Source organism: Dipodomys merriami, unplaced genomic scaffold, assembly GCF_024711535.1.
Source record: "Dipodomys merriami isolate MVZ:Mamm:240054 unplaced genomic scaffold, mDipMer1.0.p SCAF_5, whole genome shotgun sequence".
NCBI classification, from domain to species: domain Eukaryota; kingdom Metazoa; phylum Chordata; class Mammalia; order Rodentia; family Heteromyidae; genus Dipodomys; species Dipodomys merriami.
This window is the reverse complement of record NW_027206068.1, coordinates 16,828,536-16,848,834: the sequence shown is the minus strand read 5'-3', so window position 1 is coordinate 16,848,834 and position 20,299 is coordinate 16,828,536. Positions and strand designations below refer to the sequence as shown.

The window sequence follows — 20,299 nt, the reverse complement described above, 5'->3', positions numbered from 1 at the left end:
AGTGTAGGGAAATTTGCTTGTTTTATTCTTCTTCTCTATGTTTCTTGCATTTGGGATTTCCTGGGATTCTTTTATCTATGGGTTTATAGATTTCATCACATAGCAGCCGTTTCCTTTAACTAATTTTCTGATCCCTCTCTACCTTATTTGAAAACTCCAATTCCAAATATATTGGGTTGCTTAAACTTCTTTCATAGCTCATAGTCTTATTATTTTATTCATTTTCACTATAAGTTTCCTTTTGGGTAATTTTTATTTTATGCCTTCTAGTTTATTACTCTTGTCTTCTGCATTGTCTACTTCCATTTAGACCATCTACTAGATGAGTCATCTCTCCTTTGGTGGTTTAATTCTTGCATCTACCATTTCTGTATCTTGTATATTTCCACTTAACTTTTAAACAAATGATAAAGTTTTAATAACTGCCAGTTATTAAATTACCAGTTTAAGTGCCAGGTCATTTTAGATAGTTTTCTCCTCTTAATGCAGGTCATATTTTCTTGCTTTTTTTGAATACTTAATCATAAACATTTTAATGTTTTATTGTTATTATAAAGGTCATGTACAGAGGGATTACAGTTATGTAAGTCAGGTAATGAGTATATTTCTTTTGTACAGTGTCACCCCTTCCCTTGTTTTTTTTTTAAATTAATCATTGTGAATTTTATCTTATTGGTTACTAGATGCTTCAGCACTATGATAAATCTTGCTTTTTCTTCTAAGGTGCAGCTAAGTTATTTCTAAGTGTTTTTCTCCACTTGGGTGCTGCTTTTAAGATTTGTTTATCAGGAGAATAGGCATTTTTCCTGGCCATGTGAATACTGGTCACTGTTACTGACAGCTCTTTCTCTCTTTTTTGGTTTGTTCCTTCTTTCATTGCTTCTTTCATACTTCTTCTGAATAAAAGTAAAGACTGTTTATAGATTTTCAGAGCTCTATCCCTGCCTCCTTCTATCTGTTACCTGGCAGAAAACTATATTATTCTCCTTGGCTTCTCATCTCTGCCTTCTCAAGATTATTGTCCTTTCTTACCTCATGTCCAGAATCTTGAAAAACATAGTTTCAGTCTTTGGTTTTGTTTGACTCAGGGTTTTAGCTGTTTTACACAGAAGAATCAATTTTCCTTATTCCATCTAAAGAAAGAAGATGGTTCAGAGCTGTAGCCAGAAGACACTGACTGCATACTGAAGTAAGTATCAGCCTCAGACACTAAAACACAAGAGCATGAGTCAGAGAACTCTGGATGTTGAATACATTTGTAAATGTATTTTTTTTTTGCTTTTCAGAAACAAAAGCTTTCTCATTAAAAATAATGTATGCAACTCAAAAAGCTATGGTCACACAAACATTTAAGGTTTTCTTCAATAAATGAATGAAATAAAATAACTGTAAGTAATGTAATAGATTATATAGGTGGTTCCCAGAGTCATGTTTATTAGTAAGTACTTATCTTTAGAGAAGTCTTTTGCAGTCCGTAGAGAAGAAGAATGTAGAGAGTTTTTCCACAAAAGAAAAAGTGAACTCATTCCCTTTGCAAGGCTTTCCTAAACTGTAATCGGTTGGTATTACTGAGATGTTTGTTGAGCTAGAGCTATAGAAAGAGACCGTGTCTCAAAAAATCAAGAGTTAAGAAAATACTTTTTGTGCTTTTCCTTTCTGTATTATTAGCATACATGCTTTATTATTTTAATTGATAGATAGTGAAATTAATTTATCTTGAAGACTTGCCAAGAGCCACGTGTGATAGGGAACAACTATAATTTCAGTTGTAGATGTGGAGGCAGGAGAAGTGTAGGCCGGCCTGGCAAATTCAAGACCCTACCTGAAATAAAGGAAAAGGGACCTGGGGTGTGGCTCAAGTAGTACAGTAATTACCTAGATAAATTCAAATCCTAGCATTGCCTCAAATACTGTTAGCTTTGTGTGTGTGTGTGTGTGTGTGTGTGTGTGTGTGTGTGTGTGTGTGTGTATGCGTGTGTGTGTGTGTGTGTGTGTGTGTGTGTACACAAGTCCTGAGGCTTGATCTCAGGGCCTTAAACTCTCACTTAGCCATTTTTCTCATGACTGAGGCTCTACCCCTTGAGCTATGCCAACTTTCATATCTTCATTGGAGATAAGAGTCTTAAGGAATTTTCTGCCCAAGATGGCTTAAATGAAGATCTCCAGATCTTAGCCTCTTGAGTACCTTGGTTACAGGAGTGAGCCATCAATGCATGTAGCTTTATCTACTTGTATTAAAAACTTAACATAAAGGGGCTGGGATGGTGGCTCAGTGGTAGAGTGCTTGCCTTGCATGCATGAGACCTTAGGTTGGATTCCTCAGCACCACATAAGCAGAAAAAGCCAGAAGTGGCGCTGTGGCTCAAGTGGTAGAGTGCTAGCCTTGAGCTGATGAGCTGAGGGACAGCGCCCAGGCCCAGAGTTTAGGTCCCACAACTGACAAAAACAACAACAACAACAAAAAACAAGCCCCCAAAACTAACATAAAATTTAGGCAGAAAAACAAGTAATATTTCTCTTTGTGAGCATCTTTATTTGGAAGACAGGCTATTCTGATCTGTGAAATTCATAATATACAGAAAATGGGATGTGTGAAGGGCCAGCTGGGTCATATTTCTATTGCTTTTCTTTCCTCACCCTGTAGTAGAAAGTACAGTTCAGCTCATTCCTTCATACTTAGAAGCAATGTTGGGAGACTGCATTTTTTTATTTTGATTAATTCCTAATATTGTTATATTCTCTCATATGGGAACAAATCATTGAATCAACTCATTTTATGTCCTTTTTTTTTTTTTGTCTTGACCATATGACCATTGGGGAGGGATATCTTTTTAATGATGGTGATAGTTACCATCATCGTAATATACGTGTTAGCTATTATGTACAAAGAAATATAACATTTAGTACCTATTACAATTCTGCAAAGTATTCATTATTATTCTTACTTTACAAATGAAGAAACTGCATCTTAAAGAGTCCCATAACTATTCGAGGACTCACAAAAGGTAAAATATAAATGAGACACAGGACCGTGTTAGGCCGAGAGTGGTTGGCTGCCTCCAAGTGAGACAATGGGACTTTCATACTTTTCAGACTGGGGTACTGTTCTTCTCTAGACACTATTCAGCATCTCTAATGTGGAGAAATGGCTTTATACTATGGACTATTTATTGCTCCTGTTATTATTCAGAGCTTTTAGTTACAGAGGAGAATGATAAATTACATTCTCATTGAAATAAGCCTTTAGACCTTTGAAGTGGGCTGGAAAGCAAAGGAACCAGACATTCCACAAGGACTGTGACCTATTTTTTAAGTACATCTTTTCTTTTGCTAAGATTTTCTAAAATATTTTCTTTTTTTCTAAAAACCGTCCTGGTTTCTTTGTGCAAATAGCTGCAAGGATATGTCAGTGGGTAGATTCATTAAACATTACAAGCACCTTGATGACTGTGAAAAGTCCCTCATGGCCTGTTTCCTGTGCTTTGGGAAGGGTGCGATGATGCTGAGCATAGGAATCCTGGGCTCAGCACCTGTGGATGAGAGCCTGGGGCCCAGGCGCTGGGAGAATTGCCTCAGTATGTAAGACGTGAAGCTCTGTTGTTGTTCAGAAATGTTTGAGACAGAGAAAATGATCTGGTTGAGATAAACAGAACTCATAAACCACTGAGATTAGATAAATTGCTGGAGTTGTTTGGGAAGCCAGGCAGGAACAAACATTCTCTTCCTAAATGCAGTTTTCCTGCACTTGGGACAAGTGCACTATCTGATTACCCAGGATGATTTATTTATCTTTCTAGACTGTTGACATGAAGTCTGAATTTCAAGACCAGGAATAGGTGTACTTCCTGTAGTTACTTTGTTTGCAGAAATCATGGACTTCTCTCGTGTTACCGTCAGTGATTGCTGTAGCTAACAATATCAAAGTATAGGGTACTCACCTCATCTATAATAATAAAATCAGAATAAATCACTTTGGGGTTGATATATAGATTCTGGCGTAATAGCCTAACAATAAACAGAGTGCCAGCTCTGTTCATGGTTTTAGTTATAGTCTTGTATGTTGACCTTTCGGTTTCTTCTTGATAAAGATTGGTCATAATAACAGCATGAAATTCATTTTGCAGGGTAAGTTTTTTTTGAAACATTCATTCATTTATTTGTTTTTTACTCACCCACTCCCCAAATAGTTATAATACCTATTTTCAGCCATTCTTGTGATCATGGGGGCTCAGCGGGTAAAAGGAAAAGAAAAGATTCTTGCTCTTGTAGAGTTCATGCTTGCTTGGAGGACTCAACAAAAGGTGAATAGAACAGGTAAAGTAGTAGTAGTAGTAGTAATAATAATAATAATAATAATAATAATAATAATAATAATAATGTAATAATAATTGCCCAGAAAAAATAAAATGGATTGAAGCAATACTGTGTGCTGGAAGCCTGATCTTGCTTGTGAAGTCAAGGCTAGCCCCACTAACAGAGAATCATGGAAGTTCATATAAGAATGGAAACCTGACTCTTATGCAACAATCTGATGGGAGAATTTTCCAGGTAGAGGTAATGGTGAATGCAAAGCAAATGACAAGGACATGGCTAGACTAGTGTTCCATCACCTTGACTTGTCTTCTGATTTGCATTCACTTTTATCATTCAGAATTCTCTTCTGTCCTCAGTGTCCCCCTTTCCTTCAAACTAAGAAAAATTGTATTGTTAGGTAACTATAGAAATGTGATTTTAGCTGGCTGGCTCTGGAATGTTTTCAGAAAATCATTTCATCTTTATGATAATTTTACAAGGTGAGTTACTTTGAAGGGAGTTACTTCAAGAGCATATAAATTCGTAAACACTTTCTCCCATATCTTTTATATTAAAACTTGCATTGAAATAAGTAAATATAGTACCGCTGATAGAAAAAGAGAAAAGGAAGGAAAAAGAGAAAGAAAAGAAAGGAAGAAAGAATGATGAAGAAACACAACTCTTGTTATGTTCAGAAAGAAACAGAGAACTTTTTCCTCAAATGTGGTAACTGTGAAGCTGGGCAACATGTTCACACGTTCATAAAGTGAAACTTCCAGGCCATAATTTCCTAAATTATTTCTCTTTCACTGCCCTCTTGGTAGCTCAGTGTCATGGATGAGTGAGTTTACCTCACAAGTAAGCATTTAGCTCTCCAAGAACAGACTCTTAACCTTAGTTCGCCACGTGATTAGACTTAGGATGAATGCACAAGATTAATGAGAGCCTTGAGTGAAAACAGTCTCTGGTAAGGACAGCACTAAATCTTGAAAGGCAGGTTGTTATTGTTTGTGGAGGTTGAGTCCTGGACCAACCCCAGATGGGTTTGTAGTGGTAGTGGCTCCTGATGTGGGTAGATCTTTAATGCTTGATTCTGTTTTCCTGTGACTGGCAGTATGTCAATCTCTCTTGGAATCTATTTTTAGAAGTCACTGCATATCTTGTGTTTTCTCAATCTTACAATTTCTTTTTTTCTTTTGATTTTCCAGAGGATAGAAAGAAGACAGGTTCTCACATCTGCAAGTTAATACCGTAGTTCTAACTTATTCTTTCACACATATGCTAAAGATCATTTTTCTTACCACTGAATTTTCTAGTGGAGAATAAAATGTTGGGAATCCCTTCTTATTTTTTCTGAATTTCTCCTCCCCCTCTTGTTGCTCTTTTCAATTTTCTACCTTTTAGGGAAGGAAATATGGGACAGTAATATCTAAGGAGAAAAGACAAGCAATAATGACAGATTTAGGATTGAAGTATAAACATGCAAATTATAAATAGATTATGAACAAATACCTGTTCACATGAGGACAATCGTTGTACTTCTACTCTGCTCAGTTTTCCTCAATGATCTACCAGTGGTGGGCTACAAAAAGCACTTTAGTAGGCAAGAATGGGACATTGATTTTATAAAACAGGATCTTCAAAGGAGAGGGATAACAGGCCTGTGGGGAAAGAAAGCAAAAGTCTGGCAATAGGTCATGGGAAAGGAAGGAATCAGTGTGGGGTCTGGCCTTCATGCGAGAAAGAAGCAGCAGCAGGCCGCAGCCCAACCTGTCATTAGCTTTAAAAACTGAAACAAAACAAAACAAAACAAAAAAACCCACAGAAAATTGCCACTGACCTTAGGATGGATTAGATTGAAGGTTATTTTTCGCCCTCTCTCAACTCATTTCCTATCTTAAGTTTATGTTAATAATTTTGCTGCTTGTCCACAGCCCCGAGTTTAGGAATGGAGGAATTAAATGTTAAAACTTTAAGTCTCATTGTTCTGTGTATGCTTCCCAAAGTGTTATATTCTCCACAGAAGAAAGTTGTGTGGAGCTAATACCTAAAACACATCAGTTTTCTATCAAAAATCATTTTATAGTTGACTGCTATTAGGTAATTGAGATACATTTTACTAAAATTACAACAGGTTTAAACTAATGGATTTCATTAATACTTGTTTTTCTTTTTACAATCCAATTATCTGGAACACTATGGTGTGTTCTGAACAAGTATCCGTGGTATTATTTTTAAAATATACTGATTATTTTGATGAGTGTTTAAAAAGATCTTTGCATGGTTTTTTGCAAAATGGAAATTTTAGCAAATGATTCATGATTTTGTTGTCATTTTGGATATGTGTTTGTATTGTTTCATTTATACCATAAAATAGTCATTTGTACTTTTAGAAAACAAGCAATCCTAGTTTATTTCTTTATGGACAATATTAAGAGAGTTTATTTTTTAGATATTAGAATCCCATTAAGAATGAACTTTATTCATAAAATATTACAATTAAAGCAGTGGGTTCCCCAAACTGGATTGATTAACCACTATGCCATTTCTTCCATAATAGAGTGACTTAAAACACAAGAGTTATTTTCTCATGGATCTAAATTTTGGAGAGGACTTGTAGAATGATTTGTCTTTCTTGCATCTAGCATTTAGCTGGAGATGGAAGTCCAGGCTAGCTACTAGTTCTTCTTGACCATTTTCCATGGGACATCCTGTCATTCATCATCTCAAACTTCCTTCCTATGGAGGATGAATCCTAGAGAATGAAAGCAGGAGGTGCTAAAAGACTAGATCTGTCAAAAGGTTTAGCTCAGATGGAACAGTACCACATACACACATTAATTGAGCCAAAGCAAAGCCCAGTCTGGATAATGGACTGCTTTTGTAGAAGTAATTGTGTGCGTTCACAGGGAAAGAATTATTGGCCTCTATGTTTGGAGACTTGAACACAATGTTTTGTAGCTATATCACTGAATGCAATAAGAATATATAGTTTCTTAATTTTGAAGGCCTTTTGATGCAAAATAGAAATACCCAATAATTTTGTAGCAATGCTTACTGTTGAAAATATGAGCTTTTTTGATTTGGAATTTAATATTACATGTTCTGGACCTTTGATTTAATAAAATGTGAGTCAGACAAATCCCAAGTGTTCTTTGGTAGTTGCTTGACAATCAACTGTGGTATTTTTTAAGCGACCTCTTCTTTTATGGTTAAGTGAAAACAATCTGAAGATGGATGGAGTTAGGTTCAAATACCAATTCAGCTTCTTAGTCACTGTAGACATTCAGACAACTTATTTCAATCCTTTGGGTCTCTTTTGTCTTCCTTTGTATAATGAGAACTGTACCTCTTTTTTCATCATGTTACTATAGTATATAAATAAAACCATTATATACATTACTTAATATAGTCACAGTGATACTGTACTGTAACATAGGAAGATTTTCACCTTTCTTTACATTTTTTTTTAGTGAAGTGACTATATTTCTTACATAAAATTGTTTCTAAACATTTTGGGGAAATTGAGAATTTCTCAGGTTTGGATTTGATTATAGTAGTCACATCTTATAATAGAAAGAATAATAGTTATATTTTCCTCATGTAAATATTTGGAGGAAAAGTAAGTAGAAAGGAGTTTGATATAAATGTTAGCAGTTTTAGGTGTATGCTTACACTGTGTTTTTATGAGGTTTCACAATTCAGAGCTCATTTTCTCACTCCTTTAGAATGATAGCATTTTCTAGAAGTAGAAGGCATAAAATATTTGTTTTTGCCTTGAAAAATAGCATTTCATTGTATGACTTTTTGTATAGGTTCATCAGGAGGACCTTATAGGGTATCTTTCTTCAATTACCGTTTAATAGGTAAATGAAACAACGATGATAGTCTATTTCATGACTATCTAATTCAAGATGTCAAACATATATATATATATATATATATATATATACAAAATTTTTAGTACTTATGTGTTTTAAGCAAAGATATTCCTATTATTAGGGGGATACTATTTTTATTATGAATTTTAATCTCTAGGTTTAGTTGACTACTTCTTTGCTTGTCACTAAGTTGAACCTCCACAAAGTTGAATCTTGGAATTTGCTGGAATTAATGGGTTCAAGAATTTGTAGACAGTTTTCAGGATTGTGTCCAACTAGATTATTTTTTTAAATATTGCAAAAGCTATATTGCTGACAATTTTGTTCAAGTAGATATGGAAGTAGTTGTAAAATGCCAATTTGCATCTGAGATGTATTACAATGGCTCTATTTTGAAAGTCGAATAAGAGCTAAGATTATTCAGCAAGTACTCATGACAGCATGAAAGAGAAAATGCAGAGCTGAAGGTGGCATGACACATTTCCCCATTCACAGCTGAGTGGGCAGATGACACGTATTAGGGGGAGAGCAGCTTTCTGATTTTCTTCTGATGAAGCTTGCCATCTAAATAGAATTTTGGGTTTTCAAAATATCAGCGTGGATGAAGTCCTTGGCATATTTTAGCATTTAGTTAAGTCTTACATGTGGCTCCAGAGGACGATCTTCCTTCTCTAGTTAATGCTAAATTATCAGTGCTTTGGCAGGAAGCAGAAAGTGCCATGTGGGTTGTGTTTCTGGAACGATTGAACGATTCATTGTACATTGCATTTATAGAAAACATTGAAAGTAAATTCCCTCCTGGCAAGCGTTGTTAAGGTTCGAACTCTTCTAGAATAAACTACAAGTCTCTCTGATACCATCATTGTGATCCATACGTATAGGTGAGATTATCATATGCCTTATAACAATTCTATTTTGTACTTGAATAATTCAATCCCTTGTGATAAATAAATTCAAGCCCAACCTAACTTCTATCAAGCCAGCATATATTTGCAACTTTAGAAGGATACAACAGAAGAAAGCTTGGCTTTCACTGTGGACACACTGAGTAGTTGCTGACTGTCTTAGACTCCATCCACGGATTAGCATTGTAACACATGGAGACACAACTGTAGAAATGCAAACTCATTATTTGCCTTAGATTTTCAGCGAAATGGTTTTCCTTATAAATCAGGCATAATAAAGAGCCACGTGAACCAAGTTGGATAGACTAATTCCAGGGAAATGATTGGCATACTTCAGATATTTGAAAGAAAAATCTTGGTGTTCATATATTCTTTTGTTGTTGTTGTTGTTCATGGGGATATATGCAGGCAACTACTCTGCAAAAGTCATTTGTCATTCTTTTGCTCCCTCTAAGGACTAATTTTCCAAGTTAGTTTCCATGTAAGTGACAGCACTTATACAAATATTAATACATTTTTTGAATCTTAGTGAGACATAGAAAATCTGAATATTTTATATGCAATGACAATGGTAGTTAATATCAGATTTATCCAGGAGTATCTGAAGACTTACAACTGAATTTGAAAAAAATCACTTATATACACTTAGGACATTATGCAACTGTATGAAACTATAATTTATTTTACTTATTTATATATGAACACCCTGTAAGGAAATGTGACTTTTTTAATCCAAATGGTAAAAGAATGGAAAATGACTGAGAAATTCAATAACCAAAAGGGTTAGTCACCCTCACAAGTATAATCTTGGAATTGCTTTTATTTACCATTCTCATCTTTACTTCAAGTCTAGTTGTATACTTTATGAATCCACAAATGATTGCCTTTATTGAAAGGTTTGTGTTATTCAAGATGACTTGTAAAGTTTACTCAATCTTCCCTAGCAAGGGAAACAGGAAATTCCAGAGAACACTAGACTCAGCAAACCTATAAAATCTGAGAAAGCAGACCATTATTTCTGGAGACATTTCACATAACACTTTGGGAAGCAACGACTAATTAGTTTTTGGTCTTAACAATAGCACTTTCAGAGGCTGTGTTCCCCCTTTTTTATAGCTTTCATATTAGGAAAAGAAGGAAAGTACCTCTCAATGATGAAATATTGGCGGTATATGCACTGGCTTCTCTGTTGGAGTTCAACTCTTTGATCCTTAGTACAATTACCTTCATTGCCTGGCTGGTATTAACTGACTGAAGAGTAACAACCAATTCTTGCAGGCAAGACAGCATCCTAATATGCTTTTCCTCTAATGACTGACTGATTATTTCAAATTGAAGGCTGCTTTACCTTTTCTGGAATTTATGGTAGAGTAGGTGAAGTCCTTAAAGAAGCATAGGTGCTTATTCTTGCCTAGAGCCTCTTCTTATTTATGGCATCTCTATGATGAACCCCTTCTCAACTAAAAGCAAATAGTTAATCATTAACAGGATAAAATTTATTCTAAATTCTCTAAATGTAAACATTTGCAGGTTAAATCTCCTTGACTGCTTGTCCTTGATTGTTTTTCCTTCCTTCTTTCCTTTTTTTCTTCCTTCCTTTCCCTCCCTGAGCCCTCGCTCCGTCCTTCGCTTCCTTCCTTCCTTCCCTTTTGATACTTACCTATGAATTTATTCATTTGTTCATTTTAGAACTTTTTTTTGTTAATATTTATATAAGTTAGGTAGCCTTTCCTTGACTCTTGTCCACATTTAATCTATTATGAAGTCCTATCTACTGTACTTCCATATAGTCCTGCTGATACTGGCTTCCACCATTTTTCTGGGATTACTATATAAATCTACTTGATCTCTTTGTTTATTCCCAAAGTCCCCTCTCTGACCCAAATCATCCTGGCCATAGTTTACTTTGTTTTTCTTGTCTGTCTGTCTGTCTGTCTGTCTGTCTGTCTGTCTGTCTGTCTGTCTGTCTGTCTGTCTGTCTGTCTCTCTCTCTCTCTCTCTCTCTCTCTCTCTTTTCTCCCTTGCTCCCTTACCCTCTTTCTTTCTTCCTGTCCCCCTGTCTCCCTTTCCCCTTTGACCAAACAAGCAAACTCCCAGTTCTACCCAAAACACGCTCCTAGTCTTCTCAAGTTCACTTCCTGGTTGTCTGGGTGATTCCCCACCCTGCTTTCCTTCCTTTCATTACTTCCCAATTAAAATATATCAGTCACAGATTTAATGTGTATACATTGTTATACATAGACACAATGTCATGCATCAGATCTCTAGAAATTATTCATTTTGCATAACTAAATTTGATTACCAATTTCCTATCTTCTCCTTCCACCCAGAACCTTCTGTTCTTGGCTTCTATGAGTTTGACTACTTAGGATTCCTCATAAAAGTGGAATCATTCCATCTTTGTCTTTCTGTGACTGATTTACTTGGTTACCACAAAGTCCTTGATGTTCAACCATGCTGTTAAATGTGGCTCAATATCTTTGTTTTTATTAAGCTGAAAAATATCCCATGTATCTTCATGCCATGTTTGGAAGTCCATTTATTTTCTGATGGATATTGATTTTTTTTATTCTTTTGGATAAATAATTGATAGATTGCTAAAGTTTTATGTTTCCATTCTCTTTTGGAGGGAATTTTATACTGTTCTCTAGATTGGAAACACTGGGCTCCTACCAACAGAGTTCAACAAACAGAAAAGGCTTCTGCCCAGCAAGAAAACAAAACAGCATAATGTAGAGTCAGTCTATAGAATGACAGAAAATATTTTAAAATATCTGATACATATACACACATATATCCATATACCTATATCCATATCTATATGCATCTGATAAGGGATTATTTTCTAAAATATATGAGGTACTGTTATAACTCCACAATTTACAAAAAGAAAATTAACCCAGTTACAGAGTGCACTATAGGCAAGAACAGGCATTTCTCTGAAGAAGATAGATAAATGCAGCATCACTAATTATCAGGAAAATGAAAAGCCAAATAAAAAATTAGATAGTTTTACTCCTGTAAACATAGCTATAATGCTTCAAATTGCCCAAATGTGGAACAATGGGAACCCTGGCTTACTCTAAATCTAACAAATTGTGAGTGAGCTTTCAGAAAGATTTCCACTTTGTCCTCTGAGAGGCTCCCAACCCTCTAGGTCTTTCTCTTTGTTTCTTATGGTAAAAACAAAAATGTTTCCTAGGGTCCAGAGATTCTGGTTCCCCTCACTGTAATTGATCTCTGTTCACTCTTTGCTTCCCTGCTTGTCACCTTGCTCTACTGGTCATGCTAAGTCAGCCCCCAATTCCATCCTATATACTGTACCACTGGATCTTCAGAGTTCGTTTCACAAACATCAGCGTGCCTGAGATTGCCATTCTCAGATGTTTGCTCAGGTATCATCTCAGAAAGGATTTTCTTAAACACTAGCCAGACCACAATCCTACACCCAATTCCCCTTTACCCTTCCTTTACTCGGCATAAGTTATGTATTTGTGTGTCTGCAAATAGTGACTCCCCTCATTGGGACATGAACTCTATGGAGGTAGATATTTTAGACCTGCCAGAACAAGTGGCACCAAAAAGTAGGGAGTCAGTGAATACTTATGTACTGTCTGGCTGAATGACAAGAGGAAACGATGAGTAAGAATAAACTGCCTATTTTCTTCTCTTGCCCATTCCTTTATCTCTCATCACCTCCTTCCATGATACAGCTTTATATTTCAAGGATATGATATTTTCCATCTTGGAACTCTAAATACATCATCCACCTATCCATTTTTGTAGGAAAGTTACTTTCATTTAATTACTTGAGAGTCATCTTATATCCTCAGCCTCAGAAGACCAGTAAAAGTTTGTGTGTGTGTGTGTGTGTGTGTGTGTGTGTGTGTGGTTTTTGTGTGTGTGTGTGTGTGTGTGTGTGTGTGTGTGCATTTTAAACTTATCTTTATCCTGCAATGTTTTCAATAAAAACATAGAGTGATATAAAATACATGTCTTTGATATAACTTTCCCATGTGGTTGCAAGTTATTCAAGAATAAATGTCTTTGATCCAAAGCATGGAATTCCTATGCTATTTAGATACACTTCCAATTGGATCGGATAGCTGACATAGAATATAAACTCTTCTGAATAGACTGGATTCTTCTTTACATTATTTTTTCATTTTGTAATTAGAATGCTAAAACAATTCATTTCAGTTACATTCAGGAACATTTTTAAGGAACTACAATTATAGTATTATTTTTAAATGCTGCTTGAGTATTACAAACTTTTATAAGTAACACATATATTAGTTAGCTTAAATATAAAGTTTATGGTAGCTTTATAAAGGAGAGAATGTTGAGAATTCTAAGAGGTTAGATTGCCAAAGTACATAAACCCAGGAGTGCCAAAGCCTAGAAATTAACCTAACTTGAACTTAGAACTTGAGCTGATGTTTCTCAAGCTGTAGACCATAACCTACAATCACAAAAGTTTAAAAGTTAGGTTTTATGGTTATTTTCACACTGCATAGAGTTGCAGCAAATTTGTAAACAATACTCATACTTTATGTATTACTCTGATAACTTGTGTTTTGTTCCAGTCCAGTCCAGCCTAACCTAGCCTTGCCTTGTCATATAGGTCATACCATGCCATGCTTATTCCATGCTGGTCTATGCTATGCTATGCTATCCCATCCAATCCCTTCCACACAATTCCATCTTGCATCTTAACTCATTAGACTTACTTTCTGGGGCACTTCTTATTTTAGAAATTTTCTGCCTGGACCTCAAAAAGCCATCTCCTCCTATCTCAGCCTTTTTAGTGACTAGCATTAAAAACATGAGGCATTGGCACCTGGCTTTGTCTGACAAATCTTATTGTACCTTTCAACATCTCTATCAGTTGTTGCTTCCTTTCTCTAAGGAAGGAGTAAGCTTTTCTCCATCTTTCCACTCGACAAATGCCTTCTGAGGCTGGCCCACTAGGTTCCAGTTATGAAGCCACAGGGAAAGTCCAGCGAACTTGATAAACCTCCCCGCACATGAGAAGTACCTCTTTCCAGTTGTATGTATTCACTGTCAGCTCTCTCATCTAGTCCTTCAATAGAATGGAGCCCTTTTGTTGTAATTATTATGCTTGTGTGTGTGTGTGTGTGTGTGTGTGTGTGTGTGTGTGTGTGTGTGTGTGTGTATGTGTTTTCCTAAACCCTTGGGAAGTTAAACTCATATATAGTTTAATGTCTTTACCTTTGGAGTTTCAGAGCCTATTATGAGGGCATTGAGCATATCAGATACTCAATAAATACTAAATGAATCATTGGTGAAACATTTAATAATAGATGACATACATTTCTCATCATAAGCCTGGTGACAGCAGGTCTCTCTACAATCTCTGATTCTAGGTCTTTGTTATAGCATTAAAATACATTAATGTTTGCAACTGAGCTCTGAGGCTTAGGTTGGAAATTTGAATATTTATTTTGTAATCTGAATATGGGGTTTATGACAGAAGTGCAAGAGCCTGTGGTTAGACTATAGCCACTATATTCAAGTAATACTATTGGCATTCTACCTACAGCAGTAAATGTACAATCATTCTATTGATGACTCTTTTATATTTTTCTTTGATGTTATTGAAGTGGTATTGAGGAAAAAGTAGTTTTATTGAACTACTGAAGTCCTAGGAGGTTGTTCAATTAAAATTTGGTTAAATATTTTGGAAAGAGATTTCTATTTCAAATAAAATTATGTCTAACACCTCAAAGGTTTGCCTAGTAATCTGGATGGGAAAAAAAATTCTTCAGTTCTTGAAAGTTGCTGTAATCTTATTACTCTTTTGATTAATAATAAATTAAATAGGAAAAAAATCAATGATTCCAAAATGTACTTATTACATTACTTATGTAACCCCTCGGTACATCACCTTGACAATAAAAAAAAAAAAAAATGTAGGACCCAGGCCAAAAAGAAAAAGAAAAATCTATATATCGTTGTTTTAATTTCATACTAATTTCTGATAAACTGACTTCTATGGATTTATTTGTGAATGATTTTAAATTGGAGGTTATCAGCAGATAATATTTGTTATTTCTCATGTACAATAAACATTTAATTTAGCTGGGTACCAGTGGCTCAAGCCTGAAATCCTAGCTACTCAGGAGGCTGAGATCTGAAGATCTGAAGCAAACCCTGGTTGGAAAGTCCATGAGACTCTTATCTCCAGTTAACCACCAAAAAATAAGAAGTGGAACAGTGGCTAAAGTGGTAAAGGGCTACTCTTGAGCAAAAAAGCTCAGACAGTACCCAGGCTTTGAATTGAAGCTGCAGGAATGGCATGAAAAAAATCATTTAATTTAACTTGATTTTGAAGGAAAAGGTGTAAAACATTTAGTATCTGCTAAGATGAGTGGACCTTGTAAATTTAGTACATTATGTTTTGCATAAAAAATTGCATTTGCTAAATGGTCTTATTGTAAAACATAATTTATAGTTAAATCATCCAGATAATAAAATACAAATGGTGGTTTAGCATTATTTCTTTGCTTATGTTATAAGGGAAAAAGTAGGTGGATAAAGAATAGATTTAATGGGCTAGAAATTATGAAATTGCTAGTACAAAATTTAAGTCCTGTTATATATTTACCGTTTACTGAAGAATAAATATAGCCAAACCACTACAACTAATATATATATTATTAACCAATTTTCTTTAGGATGTAGCTTAAACTGAAGTGAGAGGCTTTTTGATTGTTCCTTTCCAATGGGATTGCCGGTTTTATATACTAGTTAAAACTCTGTAAATCTCCTGATAGCATATGGTATCAAGTTTACTGAGCTGATTTTAATTAAAGTTGATTTTAGGCTCAATTTCAGTTCGTTGGAAGCTAAAATGGTTTGTAAAAAGTAGTCTTTTATGTAGACAGGTAAAAGGAGGATATTTAAAGAGTGAATGTATATGTGTATTTGTGGCTTGTGTCATTGTTTATATGCAAGCACACTAAGTTAAACCTTGCCAACACTATCATATGGCCTTTTTGTTACAGTAGTTTGTTTGATCTACAGCTAGAATAAATTCAGCCTACAAAAGTCAGAACCTTGAATCCCCAGGCATGCCCTTGTGACCATGGACAAATGATTTGGAACTTCTGAACTTATGTATGCTCATCTGTCATCTGTTTTCCAAAAATTACAACCATCACAATATATACCTCAGAAGGCATTAATAAAAAGATTGCAATATGACATGTTGTAGACAGACATATAATATGTGTAACATATAGAGTGGGTACTGGACAAATATGTCTATCTATAATATAATATATCATTAAGGTAGAAGGATTTGCCACAAAATCCCAAATTTATCATAAACATGCACAAGGAATATGCAAACACAATTTGTAGAGGAAATTCAAATGACCTATAAACATATGACAAATATTTATGTTACTCAGAAAAAATACGAGCTATTTTCATTTTCCTTGAAAATGACGTGTGTGTGTGTGTGTGTGTGTGTGTGTGTGTGTGTGCTCGCGCACGCGCGTGTGTACCAGTCCTGGGACTTGAAATGGGCCTAGATACTGTTGCTGTAAACTTTTTGCTCAAGACTAATAAAACTCTACCATTTGAGACAAAGTTACTTCAGGTTTTCCTTTCTTTCTTTTTCCTTTTCTTTTTTCTTATTTTTCATTTCCTTTTTTTTTTTTTTTTTTTGGTAGTTTATTGAAGAGTTTCAGGGACTTTCCTGTCCAGGCTGGCTTTAAACCTTTAAACCTCAGCCTAGCCTTGAGTAGCTAGAACCAAGAATTGATAAACATTTTTAAGATTGGTATGACTCAGTTTTGGTGGTAGTATATGGACCTAAGCAGGTTGACATACTAGTAGAAACATTTTGGAGAGCAAGTTTTTCACACAAAAATTTAAATGCAATACTTTTCCAGACATTTTACTTTTCATAATAAAATTATAGATGTTTATACGTTTATACAGATGCATGTATGTAGGCATTTTTTGTAATCACCAAAGATTGGAGATGAGTTATCTGTATAAAATAAAGTAAAATCTAGACATATGTCTGGACATGAAACACAAGCTAAGAACAGAGTTTTGTGCTATGAGCCCCATATTATATGGAGGTCATATAATGTAAAATAATATATTATGTAACATATCGATATGTGTGTGGCATTTGTATGCAAATGATTAGCTGTAAGAGTCTAGAAGGATAAACAATAAGTTCTTAACAATGATAATCCTATTATGGAAAATCTTCCCTTTTTATTCTTTAAGCTTATAAGTTCTTATAGTTTTATAATGTTGAACTTTAATATGTTAGAAACCTACTACAGAAGTTTTTAATTATTATCTATATCACAGTGATGATAATAAACCTCAAGTCAATCAGTTAATTGTGATGATATATGCACACATTAGTCTGGTTATTTTCTATGTAAGTATTGGAGCCTAAAAAGGAGCCTCTTGTTCTCAGCATTTTTGCTTCTGGCAGACACTCTACCACAGGATACATGTTTCTAGCTGGGCTTTTTGCTGATGACTTGGAGATGGAGTCTAGCAAATTTCTATGCCTGGGATTGGCTGGAACTTCACTGTTCCAGAACTCAGGCTCCTGAGTAGGATTACAGAGATAAGCTGCATTCTGATAGTTCCAACACTTTAAAATGACTATAAAGTCCTAACCTAGTAAATTAAAATTTTAAATTACTAATGGGGCATAGAGCTATAGTGGCCTATCATTATCATTTGTTCAGATTCTTCTAGGAACCTAAAGTAGTATTGATGATCTGGTGGAACATCTAGAGTCTTTACATAAGTGACAGGCCACTACCAATCTGATAGCTAAACAGGGTTTGATGGTACCTTGTTATAAACAATTTCAAGGATTTATATATCTAATAGAAAATCAAATTACAATTTGCTTCCAGCATTGTTTATTGATATTATTATTATTATTATTAGGAGCTGTACTGGGGCAGTACTCATGGTCTTACACATAGGCAGACATTGTTCCACTGAACCCATTTCAGTAGGCCTTTACTTCTCTTTTGAATGTTTTCTGGTCTATGTCTGGTGAAGGCCTGGATCACAAGCCTATTTCCATAGCTGAGTTGACAGGCACACATTATAGTGCCTAGCTATTTGTTGAGAAGGAGCCACACTAACTCATATACTAGCCTCAAACCAAGATCCCTTCAGTGCCACTTCCTGAGCCACTAGAATTACAGATGTGGGCCACCATTATGGTGACACACACATGCATTTTTCTTCGATAATGTAAATGTAATATCTTGCCAGAAATTAGATTTCTTCGAATTGACCTAAGATAGTAAAACACTTAGACATTTGTACATACTTACGCATCAAATGCTGATGATTCTAAAGACACTTAACTACCATGTTTGTCCTAATATACATAATGAAATAAAACCAGAAAGTGCTTCCTATTGCAGCCACACATGGAGTCATTTCCCATTGTGAAATTTTTTTTCCATGCTAGGGCTTGATTCAGGGCAAGGCTCATTTGCTCTACCATTTAGGCCATGGTTTTCTTTGTATTTTGTTTTTGAGGTTGGATTTTGCTAAGTTTTCCTGGACTGGCTTCAATTAATTATCCTGTTTCAGAGTGACTGAGACCTGGGTGGGTGACTATACCCACTTCCATGCCCAACTCAAATCTTGTTGCTAATCTTTTATTTATACTTAAATGTTATCTTTTCTCAAAATGATTTGACTCTCAGGTGTCCACATTAATATTTTTCAAGCTAATTCATAAAAAGAAGTTACTAACATTAATCACATCCATAAAGTGCATTAGGGAAAGAGGTCGGGCTTCTAATTCTAACTTTATCATTCTTATTTCTAGAGACTTTTGCAAGTCAACAAACTTCTCTAAGCCCAACTTCATATATATGTCTACTACTGTGCCTATAAACGTTAGCTCTAGCATATACTGAAACTGATATTACACAATATTGTACTATATTATAATGTAAAATATTTTATTATGACATAATAGGGATGTAGAAAGGATTATGATGTTTTTCTCTGCTTTACTCATCATTCTTACAGGATAAATAGTTCATGTAGCCTTAGGATTCTCCTTAGCAGGATACCAGTGGGTCATGCCTATAATCCTAGCTGTTCAGGAGGCTGAAATCTGAAGATTGAATCCAGGCTATCCTGGGCAGAAAAGTCTGTGAGACTCTTATCTGCAATTAACCATCAAAATTCTAGAAGTGGAGCTGTGGTTCAAGTGTTAGAGTGCCAGGTTTGAGAAGAAGAAGAAAGCTAAGGGAAAGTACCCAGGCCCAGAGTTCAAGACCCAGGACCAGCACAGAAATAAAACAAAGCAATAAGTTCTTTTCATCTTGGAAGACGTAATTTATGCCAATAAGTATGGCCAAACGCCGATTGCCCCCAAAATTACTGAGGTCACTTTACTTTAAATCTGAGATCTGTATTCCATGTTATGCAGGGATATCATGTTCACTGTCCCCTTAATGTATTTATAAATTTATTTCATCTCTACAATAAGATAGATGGCTTGGATTTACAATGAAAGGTAAGAGTCTGCATTTCCCAAATCACTACAGTTGTTCCCAGAGTTACCTGAACTGAGAACTTATGTTATCCTACTACTTTGCAATATCTATTTATAATTCTTGATGCTATAGTATCATGGGAAAGCTGTGTTTATTTTTCTCTCTAGGGGTTCAGTGGACTGATAGTCAAGACAGTACCTGGTTAATTAGCATCTGTTTGTCCATATCCCCAGAGGCTCATTTAGCCCCAGCCAGGCCACAAATGCTCTGCTTCAAATAAAAAGGAAGGTAGCTTTGATGTGAGACTGATTCACAAGGATATATTTGGAGTCATTTACAATGGAAGGTCAAAGTCTCCAGGATGGCAGTTGATGTTTTCCTAATGTCTGAAATGTTCTCTTGAATCAGTACAACTCAGTGATACCTGCTCATTTCTAGGGATCTCACAGGCAAACAGAATTCATAGTAGTACATGCTGTGCTAAAAAAACTTGCACCTGTAGAATTGAGACAGAACCTCAGTATTCACAGGCAAGCCAGGGTTTGTAAAATTCTTCTTTTCCTTTAATTGATTTACTGATTTCATTTTTTTTCCTAAAGAAAACCCGATTTGCTTTTAGTGAGACATTTTCACAGGGATAATAAGTAAGTTTTATTATTAATTTTGTGCTCTATCACAG

General features: G+C 35.2%; 1 protein-coding gene across 3 annotated transcripts in view; it reads left to right on the top strand.

The window, feature by feature from the left end:
- Hdac9 (histone deacetylase 9) overlaps positions 1–20,299 on the top strand; it is an 851,473-nt gene that overhangs the window by 283,086 nt on the left and 548,088 nt on the right. Inside the window, exon 1 of one of the 3 annotated variants that reach the window (XM_069996140.1) lies at positions 1,133–1,189. The exons of the other annotated variants lie outside the window; for them this stretch is intronic. The gene's annotated coding sequence lies outside the window, so the exon portion shown is untranslated. Of the gene's footprint in view, positions 1–1,132; positions 1,190–20,299 lie in introns of those variants that run through there. 3 annotated transcript variants of the gene reach the window in all.